This window comes from Microtus pennsylvanicus, chromosome 1 (genome assembly GCF_037038515.1).
Source record: "Microtus pennsylvanicus isolate mMicPen1 chromosome 1, mMicPen1.hap1, whole genome shotgun sequence".
NCBI classification, from domain to species: domain Eukaryota; kingdom Metazoa; phylum Chordata; class Mammalia; order Rodentia; family Cricetidae; genus Microtus; species Microtus pennsylvanicus.
The window spans coordinates 86,674,446-86,691,746 of NC_134579.1; positions in this window are offsets into that span (position 1 = coordinate 86,674,446).

The window sequence follows — 17,301 nt, forward strand, 5'->3', positions numbered from 1 at the left end:
ATCTCATCTTCTGCAAAAGCAGTAAGTGCTCTTAACCACGGAGCCATCTCTTCAGCCTCATTACACTTTTAACTTTATTATTATTGTTGTTGCTGTTATTAGTACTATTATTATTATTTTGGTTTTGGGAATGGGTCCCGAGGCTTTCTTTATTTAAGTATGTGCTCTAAGCTAAGCTATACCTCAGCCTTACTTTTATTTTAGAAACTGTTTCTATTTATTAAAAATAATATTAGTGGGCTAGGGAGATAGCTGAGCGGCTAAAAGTGCTTGTGGCTCTTTCAGGGTTCTCTTCCCAAAACCTAGCTTGGTTGGCTCACAGCAGCTGTAACTCTATTTCCAGAGGATCCAGTGCCCCCTTCTGGCCTCTGTGGGCACTCGTATGCACATGGTAGCCATACATGTCACAGGTGCATACACATACACGTAAGTCAACAGCTCTGAAACAATGCATGGACTGTGAGCAGCCTGCCCAGCTCCTCCTGCACAGCCTGGCACACCTGCTGGTGTTTACACCTGCTGGTGTTTACAGCCGCATTGCATCAGGAGGCCACGTGGAGCCATTGACCAGGGCCATCTGGGGCTGTGTTGTTTACCCAGCAGTCAGGCTGACCACCAATGCCTCTTACAAAGTGTTCCCACATTACCTGATGCTTGATTGAAAGTGTTGAAAGTTCATGTTCCAAAGACAGGACTGGGTAAGGTGCCACCACTCTGGCCACCTCTGGCACACTGCTGTTTTGGCAATATATCTTTCCACGGTCCACCTGAGGATGGTTGTGGCTCAGTCAGGGGTAAATTGCTGACCACCAGATCCACTCCGGCTGGCCGTGAGCATGCTAGCTGTGTAGGTGGGAGGAGAGCAGCCATTCTGCAGCAGCAAAATCCCCCCAAGGCTGTCTCTGTCTGGGAGTTAGCTCACCTGTTACATGGGATCTACATCTGTGTATTTCCCTCAGTGATGGCCCCACTTCCTTCTCTGCCCTCCCAGACAATGGAACCCAGAGGCACTGTCTTGGTCTAGAGAGGACCTGAGATGGAAGTCAGTCCTAGAAAGAGACCTGAAGTCTAGTATGGGAAGGGTTCAGACGGAGGCCTCACCAGGGCTGGCAGGTCTCGAGACAGCTTCCAGTGCAGCCTGCAGCCTGCAGCCTGCAGCCAGCACATGAGAAATGGTCCCTTTGCCTGCCTCTTACCACACTGCAGGAGAGCATATCTTTTAGGCTGTACCTGAGGGTGGCCTCAGGCTTCTGATGAGACTGGCCATGTGGGTGTGGATAATAGTTCTGCCTGGTGTAAGTCCAGCTCCCCCTAAGACCACCACCACCACCACAGCTCTTTGGGACGACGAGGAACAAACTGTTCTAACGGGCTCACAGTGTTTAGGTGTCAGAGCCAAGTTTGCGAGAAGAGACCAAAGGGCATAGTAGAAGGATGTGGAGAACGAAGGTGTTCAGATTTGAATCCATGTAGTATATTTACAGGTGGTCTGATTTTGGACACATCTCTTTCTACTCCTCCTCCTCAGTTCCTGTTTATTGCTCTAAAGGGGACTGAGCCTGGGAGAACGAGCTGAAGAAAGGAGGCAGACAAAAGTCTCACGTAACAGCCAGGTTTATTCAGAGCATCGGACAGCTTGTCCTCCAAAGGCTAAGAGGAATCACGGAGTAAAACGTACAACCAGGGGGACAAGTCACGCGAGGGCAGAAACACATTTTTCCACAGAGGCATGTAACAACATTAGCCAGGTATGATAAGCTGAAGAGAACTCGCTCCCATTGGCTACGCCTGGGAGCGGCGTGACAGCACCTTCCAGGAACAGTTCCGTGGTTTTCTCACAAACACTCAGAATTCTCCTCACATGATTCCATTCTTGGGCCGTGTTCCCAAGACCCCATCTTCTCTCGAGACAAGTTCTCGCTCTTGTTGAACTCATCATGGTCATCCACTTTGGATCCTTAGTGCTGGGATTACTCGTGTGTGGCACAACACAGACCATGAAGTTTTTTTTATTTACCTATTTATTTATCTGAGACAGGGTCTCACTATGTAGCTCTGGCTGGCCTGGAACTCACCCTGTAGACCAGGCTGGCCTTGATCTCATAGAGATCCACTGCCTCTGCCTCCTGAGTGTATGAGTGTGTGCACACAGGGCTAGTACCCATGGAGTGTGTGAGTGTGTGCACACAGGGCTAGTACCCATGGAGTGTGTGCACACAGGGCTAGTACCCATGGAGTGTGTGCACATGAGGGCTAGTACCCATGGAGTGTGTGCACACGAGGACTAGTACCCATGGAGTGTGTGAGTGTGTGCACACAGGGCTAGTACCCATGGAGTGTGTGAGTGTGTGCACACAGGGCTAGTACCCATGGAGTGTGTGAGTGTGTGCACACGAGGACTAGTACCCATGGAGTGTGTGAGTGTGTGCACACAGGGCTAGTACCCATGGAGTGTGTGCACACAGGACTAGTACCCATGGAGTGTGTGAGTGTGTGCACACGAGGACTAGTACCCATGGAGTGTGTGAGTGTGTGCACACAGGGCTAGTACCCATGGAGTGTGTGAGTGTGTGCACACGAGGGCTAGTACCCATGGAGTGTGTGAGTGTGTGCACACAGGGCTAGTACCCATGGAGTGTGTGAGTGTGTGCACACAGGGCTAGTACCCATGGAGTGTGTGAGTGTGTGCACACGAGGACTAGTACCCATGGAGTGTGTGAGTGTGTGCACACAGGGCTAGTACCCATGGAGTGTGTGAGTGTGTGCACACAGGGCTAGTACCCATGGAGTGTGTGAGTGTGTGCACACGAGGGCTAGTACCCATGGAGTGTGTGAGTGTGTGCACACGAGGACTAGTACCCATGGAGTGTGTGAGTGTGTGCACACGAGGGCTAGTACCCATGGAGTGTGTGAGTGTGGGCACACGAGGGCTAGTACCCATGGAGTGTGTGAGTGTGTGCACACGAGGGCTAGTACCCATGGAGTGTGTGAGTGTGTGCACACGAGGGCTAGTACCCATGGAGTGTGTGAGTGTGTGCACACGAGGGCTAGTACCCACTGAGTGTATGGGTGTGTGCACACAGGGCTAGTACCCATGGAGTGTGTGAGTGTGTGCACACGAGGACTAGTACCCATGGAGTGTGTGAGTGTGTGCACACAGGGCTAGTACCCATGGAGTGTTTGAGTGTGTGCACACAGGGCTAGTACCCATGGAGTGTGTGAGTGTGTGTACACAGGGCTAGTACCCATGGAGTGTGTGAGTGTGTGCACACGAGGACTAGTACCCATGGAGTGTGTGAGTGTGTGCACACGAGGGCTAGTACCCATGGAGTGTGTGAGTGTGGGCACACGAGGGCTAGTACCCATGGAGTGTGTGAGTGTGTGCACACGAGGGCTAGTACCCATGGAGTGTGTGAGTGTGTGCACACGAGGGCTAGTACCCATGGAGTGTGTGAGTGTGTGCACACGAGGGCTAGTACCCACTGAGTGTATGGGTGTGTGCACACAGGGCTAGTACCCATGGAGTGTGTGAGTGTGTGCACACGAGGACTAGTACCCATGGAGTGTGTGAGTGTGTGCACACGAGGGCTAGTACCCATGGAGTGTGTGAGTGTGTGCACACGAGGGCTAGTACCCATGGAGTGTGTGAGTGTGTGCACACGAGGGCTAGTACCCATGGAGTGTGTGAGTGTGTGCACATGAGGGTTAGTACCCATGGAGCTCAAGGCATGTTGTCTCCTGGAGCTGGACTCACAGGTGGCTATGAGCTTTCAGAAGCGGTGCTGGGATCCTATATGAGAGCAGCAAATGCTCTTAACTGATGAGCCATCTCTCCAACCCCACCACATTCATTAAAAAAAAAATCTTTGCTTGACTCAGTTTCTTCAGTTTCAACCTTGCCATAGAGCAGCGGTTCTCAACCTTCCTAATACTGTGATCCTTTAGCACAGTTCCTCATGCTCTGGTGACCCCAACCATAAAATCATTTCATTTCTACTTCATAACTGTTATGAATTGCAATGTGACCTGGAGAGACGATTCAGCCATTTAAGAGTACTGCTTGCTCTTCCAAAGGTCCTAAGTTCAATTCTCAGCAACCACATGGTGGCTCACAACCATCTGTAATGAGATCTGGTGCCCTCTTGAGGCAGAGACCTGGTCAGTCGTCCTCATCCACTAGACCATGAAACCCAGTACAGACAAGTTCAACAGAACCGCCATATACAGGCTGCCCATGCATGCATTTAAAAAAAAAAACTAATTGCAATGTAAATATCTGATAAGAAGGATATTTGATACATTTGAGAAGTGCTGCCATAGCGACTTGTGACGATTTGATGAAGGTGTTTGGTGTCTGCCCTCTAGGGGTTGTTGATGCTTAGAAAAACAGACCATGGGGCATGGTGGCATCTCTCATGGTTGACTTTGCACGTGACCTTGAACATCACCTGCTCATCTCAGTCTCGCCCCACTTGGGGAAAAAAAGCCTCCTTTGGTTTATTTGTTTTTAAATTTTATTGTTTTAATTTTACATGTATAGATATTTTGCCTGCATGTATGTTTGTGCACCACATACATGCTTGGTACCCAGGGAGGTCAGAAGAGGGTGTTGGAGCCTCTGTGACTAGAGTTATAGATAGCTGTGAGCCTCTCTGTGGGTGAGGGGAATTGAACCCAGGTCCTCTGGAAGAGCAGCAGGTGCTCTTAACCACTGAGCCATCTCTGGGCCCAATGCTGCCCAGCTGTAGGGAGACAGAGAGGCCAGTAATTGCAAACTATTCCTTTGCCTTCTCAGTTTGTTTCTGGAATGGGGCAGAACACAAAAGAATGGCTTTGTGAGTTACATGTATTTATTAAGTTACCATTAGGTACTGAAGATAGAGAAATGAGTGACAAGGCTCGCTCTCAAGAGTCTCACATTCAAGGGCATGGGGGGGGGGGCGGCAAACACAGAATCAGAGGACAAGTTCATGTTCAAGGTCTCAGGCTATACCCACGGGGCAGAGAGTCGGAAGAGGGGCATCTAAAGCGCTACAAAAGTCTTTAAAGGTGGGAGGTGAACCCCAGGACCGGTGAGAGGTGTGTTGAGCAGGAGGTAGGGCTTCCTGGGTGGCTTGAGAGGCTGGGACATGCTAACTTCTGGGTTTCTGGCTTAGGCAGCTAGGTGGATGGTCGTGTTTCCAGCCACGCTTGCGTTGAGTGTGGCGACACAATTATGGGTTATTCTTAGTGACTTCTGCTGGGTCACCTCTGCCTCTAGAGTTATTTAATTACCCTATCTTATTTTTTTTCCAATTAAAATTCTTTCCTACAGCCAGCAGGAGCCGTGGCTAAGAGCGGGATGAGAGCAGAAGTCTTCATTTCTTTTTATATTTAATTAAAAAATTTAATAACATTTGAGCTCACTTATTTAGTTTCAGATCATACCGGCCTGCTGGAGAGTGGAAGGACGTGAATGAGAGGGGCCTGGGCAAGGGCCCTCCTGTTCCTTCTGTCTCCAGGAAAGTGTTCAGGACATCTGGCCCCAAGGCCAAGCACAACCCTCTGGCTTCTGAAGTCTGTAACATTATCTTTTGTGGGAAGCTGGAAGGGACGTGTGTTATGAAGGTGGGCTGGGACTGGAGAGATGGCTCAGTGGGTTAGTGCACTCGGTGCTCTTGCAGAGGACCTGAGGTCACTTCCAAGCTAGGCAGCTCACAGTTGCTGGTAATGCCACCTCGGGGGGGGGGGGGTCTGTACTCATGAGCAGAAGCTAACATATGGACAGACACACGTGGATATCACTTAAAACAATTTTCAAAGTTAAATGTGCCCCGAGGGTCAGTAAGAGGGATCATTGGGTCAAGGTATTTGCCTACTGAACTCAGTTCAGTTCCTGGAACCCACATAGGAGAGAGAAGGGACTCCTGAAAGTTGTCCTTTGAACCCCCCCCCACTGCACCACAACTTCCTTCCCCCACAGAAAGAATGTGAAATAATAAAGGGTTCTGAGAAGGTATTGCCCCTTTATCACTCTGTATGGCACCCCCATGGCTACTGCATTTACAGAAACAAAATAGAAAATAAAAACATCAGCTGAACTTTTCTCCGATTTGAGTAAACTTGAAAGGAAGCTATTTTCTAAGTTTGGCAGAGGATATTGCTGCCACCTGTGATGGCACAGGCTTTAGTCCCAGCCCTGGAGATGTCAGGGTCGACCAGGGCGACACAGTGAGACCAGAGCGACAGTGAGACCAGAGAGAGAGAGGGGGGGAGGGATTCATTCCTGTAATCCTAGCGCACACAGGTTAACCTGAGTTACACATTGTCTCAAAATAGGATACCTATTAAAAATTGATGCCAGGCAGTGGTGGCTCACTCCTTTAATCCCAGCACTAGGGAGGCAGAGGCAGATGGATCTCTGTGAGTTCAAGGCCAACCTGGTCTACAAGAGCAAGTTCCAGGACAGGCTTGGACAGGCTCATAAACTACAGAGAAACCTGGTCTCAAAAAAACAAAAACAAAAAAAATTGTGGTAGAAATTAATTACAAAGAACCTGAGTGCACGAAAAATCTATAGCCATGCATTTTAGAAAATCAGTGGACTGGAAGAAGGGGGCTCTGGCTGAAACTGAGGCTGGTGACTTGGGTGTCCTTTACTTTAGTGAGCTGCAGCGCTGGTCTGCTTAGCCTTGAGAGCCTGAGATTGACACCTCAAAGAAACCCCAGCTGACAGGTGCGATGTTTGTGTTGCAAACGCACAGCCTGCTGTGGCATTCTTTCCTTCCAGTACACCTTCCTGTACACCGCTCTCTTCCTGAAAGCAAACAGACTTTGATACTGGATTCTCGAGTGTGCCCTGAAGTCGCTCTAAACACAAAAGCATACACTCTGCTTTAAAAGTTATAGTCCCTATGGCTAGCCTGTCTGTGTGGTGTGGGTCTAAGACGAGATCCTCAAGTAGCTATGCCCAAACAGAAGTCATCCGGGAGCCTGCCGGGTCCACAGCGTAGAGCGCACCAAGAGCAGGAACGGCTGCAGAGGCTCCCAACCCAAGGCCTGGTTAACCTGCAACCACGCAGAGCAGGGGCCAAGGCGTGTCTCGGCACTTTGTGGTGTTCTTGGAACTACACAGCTGAGGGATTAGACGTTGTTTGCTTGCTCGGTGCAAAACAAGCGGTTTAAAGGAAGTTCAACGGCAACCGAAAGTTGACTCGTGATCTGTAAACCAACTGGCTATGCTTGATGAGCCCCGTGAGTTGATAACCTTTTATAGCCAAAAGGTCCCGAAGCCCTGCTAAGCAGCGGCCTCTGACATTCCTGCTTAATTTTAAGCCTGCCGTTTGCCACCGTGGAACCTAAATGAAGGACATTTTTCCTGCCCGGTTTTTTCCGAGCACTGATTACCTCTTGAGGAGTCCTCAAGGATTGCAGCTGGTGTTTCTCATGGTTCCTGGGCTGTAACTGTAGAAGCGTAGCCTGGTGGTCACAACACATGGCCCAGGGAACTGTCACATACTGACATGCTTCCTGCCACACGACCTTTTATAGCCCATGGCGCCATTGCCCATCTACAGCTACCCTCTCCGCAAGAACGCCTTTGATTTCCCCAGGGCAAGAGAGAGGTGCATGCTGGCGCTGCAGAATGGGAACCTGGAGCCCCCAGGCCGCTCTGCCGCGTTATCCTTAACAGAGTAGCTAGGCCAGATCTTAACGGGTGGGACTTGTTTATTTTTATTTTTATAAAAGGAGCTATTTTTAAGTGTAAAACACTTCTTATCTTTGAGTTAGTTCAAACACATTTCCTACCAAGGAGCAGGCGACGGCGCTGCTAGGATCCAGAGTGCCTCGCACGGATCACAGCCTGTAAGTGCTGTGGAGGACGCTACGAGGGTGGCCGCGCAGGAAGGCTGGAGCTTATGTCAAGAGGATTTCCTGAGCTCTGCTAGCATCTGTTCCTTGGGAACGGAGGCCCCGCTTGTGGGGGAGGGGATATGGGTTGAGCACTGCCCTTGGGGTGGAGGATTTGTAAGATGGAAGCATTCAGAGCTGGCTGGCTCGGTTTGTCAGCTTCTATTTCCTGTCATAAAGCAGTTCCTTGTCTGGGGTTGTAAAGCGCGGACAGCCTGCACACAGAAATATTGCTGGCTTTCCCTGATGCCATCTTGCCCCCTCCCAGCATGTTCTTTCTCTCTCTTTTTTTCTTTCTTTCTCTCTCTCTCTCTCTCTCTCTCTCTCTCTCTCTCTCTCTCTCTCTCTCTTTCTTTCTGTTTTGGTTTTGGCTTTTGGTTTTTCGAGACAGACTTTCTCTGCGAAGCCTTGGCTATCCTGGAACTTCCCCTGTGGACCAGGTTGGCCTCGAACTCACAGAGATCCTTCTGCCTCTGCTTCCTAAGTGTGTGTGTGTGTGTGTGCGCGCATGCGGGTGCCTGCCACCACCTCCCAGCCCAGTACTTTTTCTTCACCCACTGATGCCCTAAAGCCGTCCTGTAAACCCGGCACTATGGTCACTCCATATGACAGAGGAGAATGGAATCCCAAAAAGGAAATTTGCCCCAAGTCACACATCTGTTCAGTGACACATCTGGGGCAACCCTCTTGTCATACGAGAGACTGCCTCCTGAGATTCAGTCTGGAGGTGGCATGTGGGCAGGAAGAACTCCATGCATATCAGAGCATAAAGCATATGCTGCCCAGACCGGAAGCATGGCATCAGCTGGGTTAGCTGCCCAGAGTCACAGGTGACCCTTACAGGCCTGACAGGACAGTTTTGTCTGTGCTCTGTGGCCCCCACTGGGGATTCAGTGCAGGTCCCCATGGATGTCAGAATCTAGACGCATCTGTACCTTTTTCGTAAGTCTATGTTTGCACAGAATCTACAATACCTCCTACATAGTTCAACCGTCTCTAGGTACTCTGAGGCCTTTGCCAAATAAAACAACAAAAACCACCTAATAAACAAAAGAGTAGTTCAGAGATAGTCACTGAGGACAGGTAGAGACTGGGAGAGGAGAGACAGGCTCACAGAAGACTGGGGACATCAGCATTCAGGACAGCAGGAAGCAGAATCATAGGCAGACAGGTGGCAGGACGACCAGAGACAGAGAGATGACGGGGCCCAAGATCTCAGGCCAGGTGAGGTAGAGGGAGGTGTGGGGAGGCCAGGCCAGGCTCAGCCGCCTACGGGAGCTTGGTCTGCGCTGGCCACTCAGCAGTGATGGTTTCCTGTGATGTCTCTGTGCTGCTGCAGCTAGTCCAGAAGAGAGAGGCTGAAGGCTCCAGCTGGGCTGATGACATGGGAAGTCACATACATGTCTCTGTACCTCTGTTATTGTAACGGAACGCCTGAAACTGGGCAAGTTATGAAAAACTTTATTCTCCGCTCTTCCAGACGCTAAAGAGGCTGAGGTGGAGGCCATCCTGCAGCATCAGCCCGTGGTGGAAGACAGACAAGGAAGCATGGGAGAGGAAGCAGGACCACTCTTGGGCTAATTAACCCCCAACAGTGAGGCAGGCAGGGTCCTAGGGACCTAACCGCCTCTCGTTAGAGCCTCATCTCTCAGCACTGCTGCCCCAGGGATGAAGTTTTCAGCACACGCGCTTTGAGAGACATATGTCATTGATCACATCAGATAAATAAAGCAGGCGGGACACGATGCTTGATTGGCTACACTGAGGGATTTGAGAAAAAGAACTGAGAAGGCAGATAGTCCATAGGTTCCTAGCTCGAGTGGACAGGCAGATGCTGATGGGACTCACTGGCTTCAAAATTATGGGGCAGAGGGTAAAGGCGGATGGGAGGAATGAATCCCAGTGTCCTGTAGCACAGTAGGATGGATAACCAGAGTTTATATTTCAACGTAGCTGAGACAGTGCTAAGGATTTGCAGCACAAGGTGATGAATGACTGAGATGATGGGTATGCTAATTAGCCCAACCCAATCATTTACATAACCTAGATTCTTAGTAATATATCATACTGTATTCCATGAACAGGGACTAGCACTGTAAATTGAAAATTAAATAAAAACAATAAGAGCTAGATGTAGCAACTCATGCTTGTAATCCAGCACTTGGGAGTCAAGGCAAGAGGAATGTTGTGAGTTCAAGGTCATCCTGGTTGATAGTGAGCGTCCAGGCTACCCTGGACTACAGACTGAGGCCCTGTCTTAATAAAACGAATGAATGAATGAATGGAGGGGGAGCTAAGATGATGCAGGAGACAGCAAAGTTTGAGGTTCCTGCTGGGCATTTAGGTAGGAGGTCCAGAAGACCCTGGGCACTGTGTCAGCATTGGGGGTGGGGAGGCAGCCTGGTGGTCTGTGGTACTGTGGCAAAATTTCGCCTGGTTTTGGCTCAAGCACCTTCCAGTAGCTGACTCCACTGAGAAGAGGTGGCTTTTCAGATCGCAGCCTCCTTCCTCGAGGCCTGGGATGGCGTTCCAATGCAGTTGTGTTACAGAGCCCTGGAGAAAGGTGGGCTTGGAAAGAGCGGGAGGCACAGACTTTATCAGCCACAGCTTCCTCTGTAAACCCTGGTCGGAGTCGTGAAGACCTTGTTCATCAGGGCCCAGGCAATCCTTCCTTCTGTCAAGGCTTCTCCAGTGTGCAGGCCAGCTTCCTCCCAGGGTCTCTGAGATGGTCATGAGCACAGGCTTGCACCAAGCCTGGGAGTTATTTCTGGGAGTCAGAAGTGGGGGTGGGGGTGTTGATTTGGAAAATGAGCCTTCCAGTTCCCACTTGGTGGGGAGACAAGGCCTGGGGCCCTCCTTTGACGTGTGCCATTTTCATCAGGAGTTCCAAGTGCCTTCCGCCTGTCCCTATGGTGGCATCTCTACATTTCCATCCCCTTTACCCTTCACTGAGGTTAAACAAGTCTGTAGTCACCCTCAGTTCCGTGGAATAGCAGAGGACGCGGGACAGCACTCAAAGCTGCGGGGCCCCTTGGAGGATGAAATATTGGAGCATTTATTTTCTTTTACATGATCTAAGAGCAATTTTATGAGGAGAAAGTAGATTCCAGAATATGTGGATACAATTTAAAATCACCGCCAACTGTCCGTGGAAGAAAAATTGAGCTGTCACACCAGGCCACATGGACTCTCTCTGTGTTTCTGTTAATCTTCGTGAGCCGCCCTTACGTGTGTCTTCGCCTATCCGTGTTTGTTTACGGACAGCAGGCACAAGTGCCCAAAACACTAAGGACATTTTCAATGGGATGTTTTGAAGTTGGGACCATTTGCAGGCAGTAATGTGACATCACCACCTGGAGAGCGGATTACCACCCTGAGCCTGTGTGCTAGTTAGTTTTTTTTTTTAAAAAAATTATTTATTATGGATACAATATTCTGTTTGCATATAAGCCTGCAGGCTAGAAGAGGACACCAGACCTCGGGTCCTTTGGAAGAACACGCAATGCTCTTAAGGGCTGAGCCATCTCTCCAGCCCCCTTGTTTTTTTTTTTTTTCTGTTGTTGTTTTTGTCAACTTGACACAAAGTAGAGCCATCGGGAAGGGGGAACATTCATTGAGGAAATGCCTCCAACAAACTGTCCCATAGTCAAGTCGGGGGGGGGGGGAGCATTTTCTTGATTAATGATTGACGTGGGAGAGACCAGCCCACTGTGGACGGTGCCACCCCGGGCAGGTGGTCCTGGACAGTATACAAAAAACAGACTGAGTAAGCCAACGGGAGCAAGCTGGGAAGCAGGGTTCTTCCATGGCCTCTGCATCAGCTCCTGCCCCCAGGTTCCTGCCTTGGTTTCCCTTAGTGATGGAGGACGAGCTCTACACTGAAATAAACCCTTTCCTCCCCAAGTTGCTTTCGGTTGTGGTGTTCATCACAGCAACAGAGAGGTCAGATCAGAATGGGGGCAGCAGCCACCACCATTCCATCTGACCTCCGTAGCCGCCACTGTTAGCACCGCCACCACCCAAGTCCAGCGTGTAAAATCCTATGACAGGAAGGTGGGGACAGAATCTGAGAACTAGCGTCTTAAGGCTCACGTGGCTTTACACGTTTAACTGTGAGGAAGTGGCTTTGCTCCTATCAGCCAAGTGTCCTTTAGGATGGGCTGTGAGAGAGAAGTGTGTCCTTAGGTGACCTGGTCCTAAACACCAGAGAACACATTTGTGCACCCCATAGGGTAGAGTCCACTGTATACCGGTGGTACGCAGCCTACTGGCTTTGCGTTACCTCTACAGTGCTTACTGAATTGATTTCAACCAGTATTTTTTTTTTCCGAGACAGGGTTTCTCTGTATCTTTGGAGTCTGTCCTGGCATTCTCTCTGTAGACCAGGCTGGCCTTGAGTGCTCAGAAATCCGCCTGCCTCTGCCTCCCGAGTGCTGGGATTAAAGGTGTGTGCCACCACCTCCCGGCTTGACAACCAGTATTTTTAACAGAAGAGTAAGTATTTTCTGTGTGGAGACAGAAAAGTTCCAGTGAGAACACACGCACTGTGACGGGCAGGGCATTTGCAGGTCAATTAAAATCCTTAGGACCTGGCGCCTGAGGTGTACATGTAGCTGGGGGGTGGGGGGGGATTTGGTCCATGGCTCCTACTGTCCCTTCAACTCACACATCCAAGAGCCACCCTTCTAGGGTCAGTTCATAGGTCACTAACTATTGCCTAGCTTTGTGACCCTGGAGACACACTTGACCCCTCTGATCCTCAACGACAACCTATGTAAAGTGGAACAAACGATAATGTCCATTTCACGGATAAATCTGAGACCCAAGGTTTCAGGAAGGTATGTGGGAAGCTATCCGCATGTCTTGATCGATCTAGACTACAAAATGTCCCAAGACTCAGACTCTTGAAACACCTCTGTAATAGGAATGACGTGGGAGAGACCGTACAGGACAAGGGGGACAGGGAGCTCGGATAACTGCGGGAATGGGTACAGTCACTAGAAGGCTTAAAAATGTGAAGCCAAGGTTCCGCATAAGAAATAGGTAGAGCACAAAAATGAGTCGCAATGTAGTATGCTGGGAGCAGGTGAGGGGGTGGGAGTTGCAACCGGCGATGGAGAGAAGATCTGGGGCGGGGGGTTCCGGTCAAGTTCTGGAAGGAAGGGAGGGAGGGAGGGAGGGAGGGAGGGAGGGAGGGAGGGAGGGAGGGAGGGAGAGAGGATGGGTGAAGAAACAATGAGTGTGTGCTAAATGGAGGGAAAGAGCAACGTGTGCAGGAGCCAGCTACGCGGTTGAGCCAGCACAGCCATGTTCATTAGAAAGCCATGTAATCCTGTTAGCACACACCCTGAACCCTTCCTCCAGCCCTCCTGGCTCTGTTGCTAAGGATGTGGATTGCTGAGTGGCAGCCACTTCACAGGGTGTCTATGAATGAGAGCCTGCTTCCAGCTCCTTCTAGCTTCTTCCTGGTCGTGGATGCTGAGCTGGGAACAGGAAATGTGTTTTTTTCTTCTTCTTCTTGTGTTTTCTGCAATTTGTCTATTAAAAGAGAAATCAAACAAACCTCAAAAGTATGCTGACGCTCAGGGAGATTCTAGACACATTCCCAGGCTGGTTATTCATGGAGCCCAGACAAGAAAGGCTGAGCTGCTCCTGCGGATTCTGCCCTCAAGACTCGGGCTTCTGTGAAGGCACTTCAAAGGGGTGTAGAGGCTTTGATTGGAACCCTTGGCAACTGTTGACCGAGCAACGGTCTGGGAGAGAGCAAGCGGAGGGGACAGGGCTGCCCACAAATCACCCTCCCTCCAGCCTCCTGGGCTGCCCATGGGTCAGTGGGTGCTAGATAAATCGAAGCCATTCAAATTGGGAGGGCGTTGGAAACAGTCACAGAGACGGACTCTCCAACCTGCTCTTCCACGACATCTCCGAACTCTGAAAAAGCTGCTCTCTAGGGCTTTCCCCTCCTGAGAAAAGCTGTTAAATATTCACCAGGCGCCACTGGGTGCAAACAAGATCCAAGAGGAAGCAGCTCTATTTTGCAAGACACAACACAGAGTTCAGGTAACGTGGAGCAGATAGATCCACAGATAAGTTTGTCTTTTGTTTTGTTTTTTGAAACAGGGTTTCTCTGTGTAGAACTGGCTGTCCTGGAACTTGCTCTAGAGAGCAGGCTAACCTCCAGTTCAGAGATCCACTTGCCTCTGCCTCCGGAGTACTGGGATTAGAGGTGGGGACCACCTCCTCCCAGTCACATAAGATGGCCTTACACGGAGGCCGATGGAAGTTTCTAGAAGGTCTGATCATCATCGTGGGGAGTGACCCACACATCCCAGGAAAGCAACACGATGGGCCTCTATCATTTATTTTCTTTCATTTTTTTTTTACCCCTGAGTTGAGGTCTCTAGTTGCGAAGCCTCTCTTTATCATGTGCCTCATGGGTCTGGTGGGTCCACAAAGTGAATTTTCTGATATGAAAATTCAGAGTCCCCCCGCCCCCCCTCGAACTAGTGGCCGCAGACCGTTGTGTTGAGAGTTGAAGGTTAGGTGAAAGTCCCAGAAGACCGAGGCGCAGTGTGGTGACAGCATTAGTTACTTGTGATCAGAACTGCTGATAGAAGGCTTTGGGGTGGGGTGGGAAGGTTTAGTTTGCCTTGGGGTGTCAGAGCAATTTCTGTGTTGGGGAAGACAACACAGAACAGTTCTGTTCCTGATGGTGGGAGTGTGCGGTGGCTGCTTGTTCACACAGTGGCAAGCAGGAAGTAGAGAATGCAGGCTGGAAGGCTGGGGCCAACTGTAACTTTTCTTCTTCTTCTTCTTCTTCTTCTTCTTCTTCTTCTTCTTCTTCTTCTTCTTCTTCTTCTTCTTCTTCTTCTTCTTCTTCTTCTTCTTCTTCTTCTCCTTCTGCTCCTCCTTCTCCTTCTCCTTCTGCTCCTCCTCCCCCTCCTCCTCCTCCTCCTCTTCCTTCTCCTCTTTCTCTTCCTTCTCCTCTTCTTCATTTGGTTTTCCTAGACAAGGTTTCTCTATATAACAGTCCTGGCTGTCCTGGAACTTGTTCTTTAGACCAGGCTGGCCTCGAACTCACAGAGATCTACCTGCCTCTGCCTCCTGAGTGCTGGGATTAAAGGCATGTGCATCACTGCCCGACTCAAGCACCAGCCAGGCCCCCTTTTATAAAGGTCATGAAATGAATGAGATCAAATGCTAAAAACATGAACCTGTAGAGGACAGTCTGGATTTAAATACTAACAATGATTTCTAATATTTTTATTATATGTACAAGCATTTTGTCTCCATATATATATGTACAAATATATGTGCACCACAGGAATGCAGTGCCCAAAGAGGCCAGAAGGGGGCATCAGATTCCCTAGAACTAGAATTACTGATGGTTGCAAGCCACAGTGGGGATGCTGGGAACTGAACCCTGGTTCTCTGCAATAACAGTACCCACCCTTAATTGCTGAGCCATCCCTCCAGCTCCCCTAACAGTGGCTTTTTTTTAAATTTTAAGACAGAATTCTAGCACTTCTTTCTCAACTTTATAACTGTTTCCTTCTGAAACCCGTCTGCACAGAGACTTGCTTCTGAGGGTGCTGAGTGCTGGGTTTCATTTGATAAGAAGGCTCTCTTTTTGGTCCTATTCTCCATAATCTGCAAGCCTTGAGGTTCACTCAAGCAACTGAACTGCCCTTCCATGCGAAAGGCTCTGGCCTGGCTTCCCAAAGCCCACAATCTCTAGATCTGCCAGGTGGGACCCATTTTGCTAATTCCAGAGACGCAGTGTGGTACACGAGAAAAAGGGCCAACTCTGAAATTTGGAGCTCTTTGAGTGTGTGAGTGTGCTACAAGTGGAAAGTCCTCTGCCTGATGACACAGGGACGGAGCACGGCCAGCACTCTGGCACGCTAAACATACTGCGCAAAATAATTTCAGACTATGTATAGGAAACACAAACAGATGCTGTGCTTGGACTCGGGTACCATCCCTGAGATGAGATCATTATGTGCATGGAAATATTCCCAAATTTGGGAGATTCCTAAACTCAAAACAGTTCTGGTCCCCTGCATTCGGATCGGGGACACCCTTTGCAGAACCCATCAAAATGAGCACCAAAGATTCTTATGTCTATTTTTTCCCCCTCAAGGTGCTGGGGATTGAATCCAGGGTCTTGTGTGTGCTAGAAAAGCCCTGCCCTGGAGCTGCATTCCTGGCCCTGTGTGGCTGAGTAAATAGAATTTACATAGCAGTTTTCAAAAGAACAGGCTTCCAATCCTGGCCCGACTTCCTGCCCAGAATTCTTGACTTCTTTAGGGTTTTTTTTTTATAAGGTGGAAATAGCCCTTCTACCTGCATTATGGCTTATTGTGAATATTAAATAAGAACATGTGGGTCAAAAGTGCTTGGTAAATGATAAAAGCCTGTACCAGTGGGTGGCTCCCATTGCCGACTCTTTTTATCCAGCCGCCTTCTGGAGCAGATTATTGGGCTAGTATGTGCTGTGGGTTTTGCCTCGAGACTTCCCTTGGAGAGCAGTGTTTATCTATTTTAAGGAGACCCTAGAGATAGCAGGCTGCTGCAGAAAAGCAAATGGAATAAGGATTTACCAGAAAGAGGAGGGCTGGCTGGAAGGGAACAGCTGGGGAGAGAGTTATCAATCCGGCTCGGCACCAGACGGATGCCAAGAGGGAGTCGCTAAATGCCTGGGAGAGAATCGTGACCAGAGAGAGCAGTGAGTTAAAAAAAAAATCACATCCTGCCAAGCAAACTGGGTCATATTCCTGATGGAGTTAGTCACTGCGTGGAGCCGAGCCGGGAAGGCGGTTTCAGTGCAGAAAGCAAAGGCATGGCGGCTCAGCTGGCAGCGGCAGGAGCCCCCCCCCCCCCCCCCCCCCGCTGTTAAGCAAAGACCCCTCGTGTGGCTGGTGTGTGGCATCTTATGGTACGTTAGACTTGAACTTGATTTTTTTTAAGCCCTAAAGGCAATTAAAAACCACATTTTTCTTTGAATAGTTCACACACACACACACACACACACACACACACACACACACACACAGAGTTTCCAAAAGGGAAATCTTAGAGAGAAGATAAATTAAACCAAGCTGGAAGAGCAGGAAGGCCATTCTTAGGCTTGTCCCTGGAATTCGAGTGGGAAGTGACAGCGGTCTGAACGGGGCCAAACTCCAGAGTGAACGCATGTGTACAGTCCGTTCAGTTTAGAAATCTTTAAGGTCACGGGCCCTGTCCGTGTGGCAACAGGGTCCTGTAATATGACTGGAGGCTGCTGAAATCAAAATTTAACGTGTGAGTCACTAGGAGAAAGTTAAAGCAGGGGGCGAGCTACCAAAAAGAAACAATCTACAGGCGAAGGCTGAGGGGTGGAATTTTGAGTTTGTTCTCATTATAAAAAAT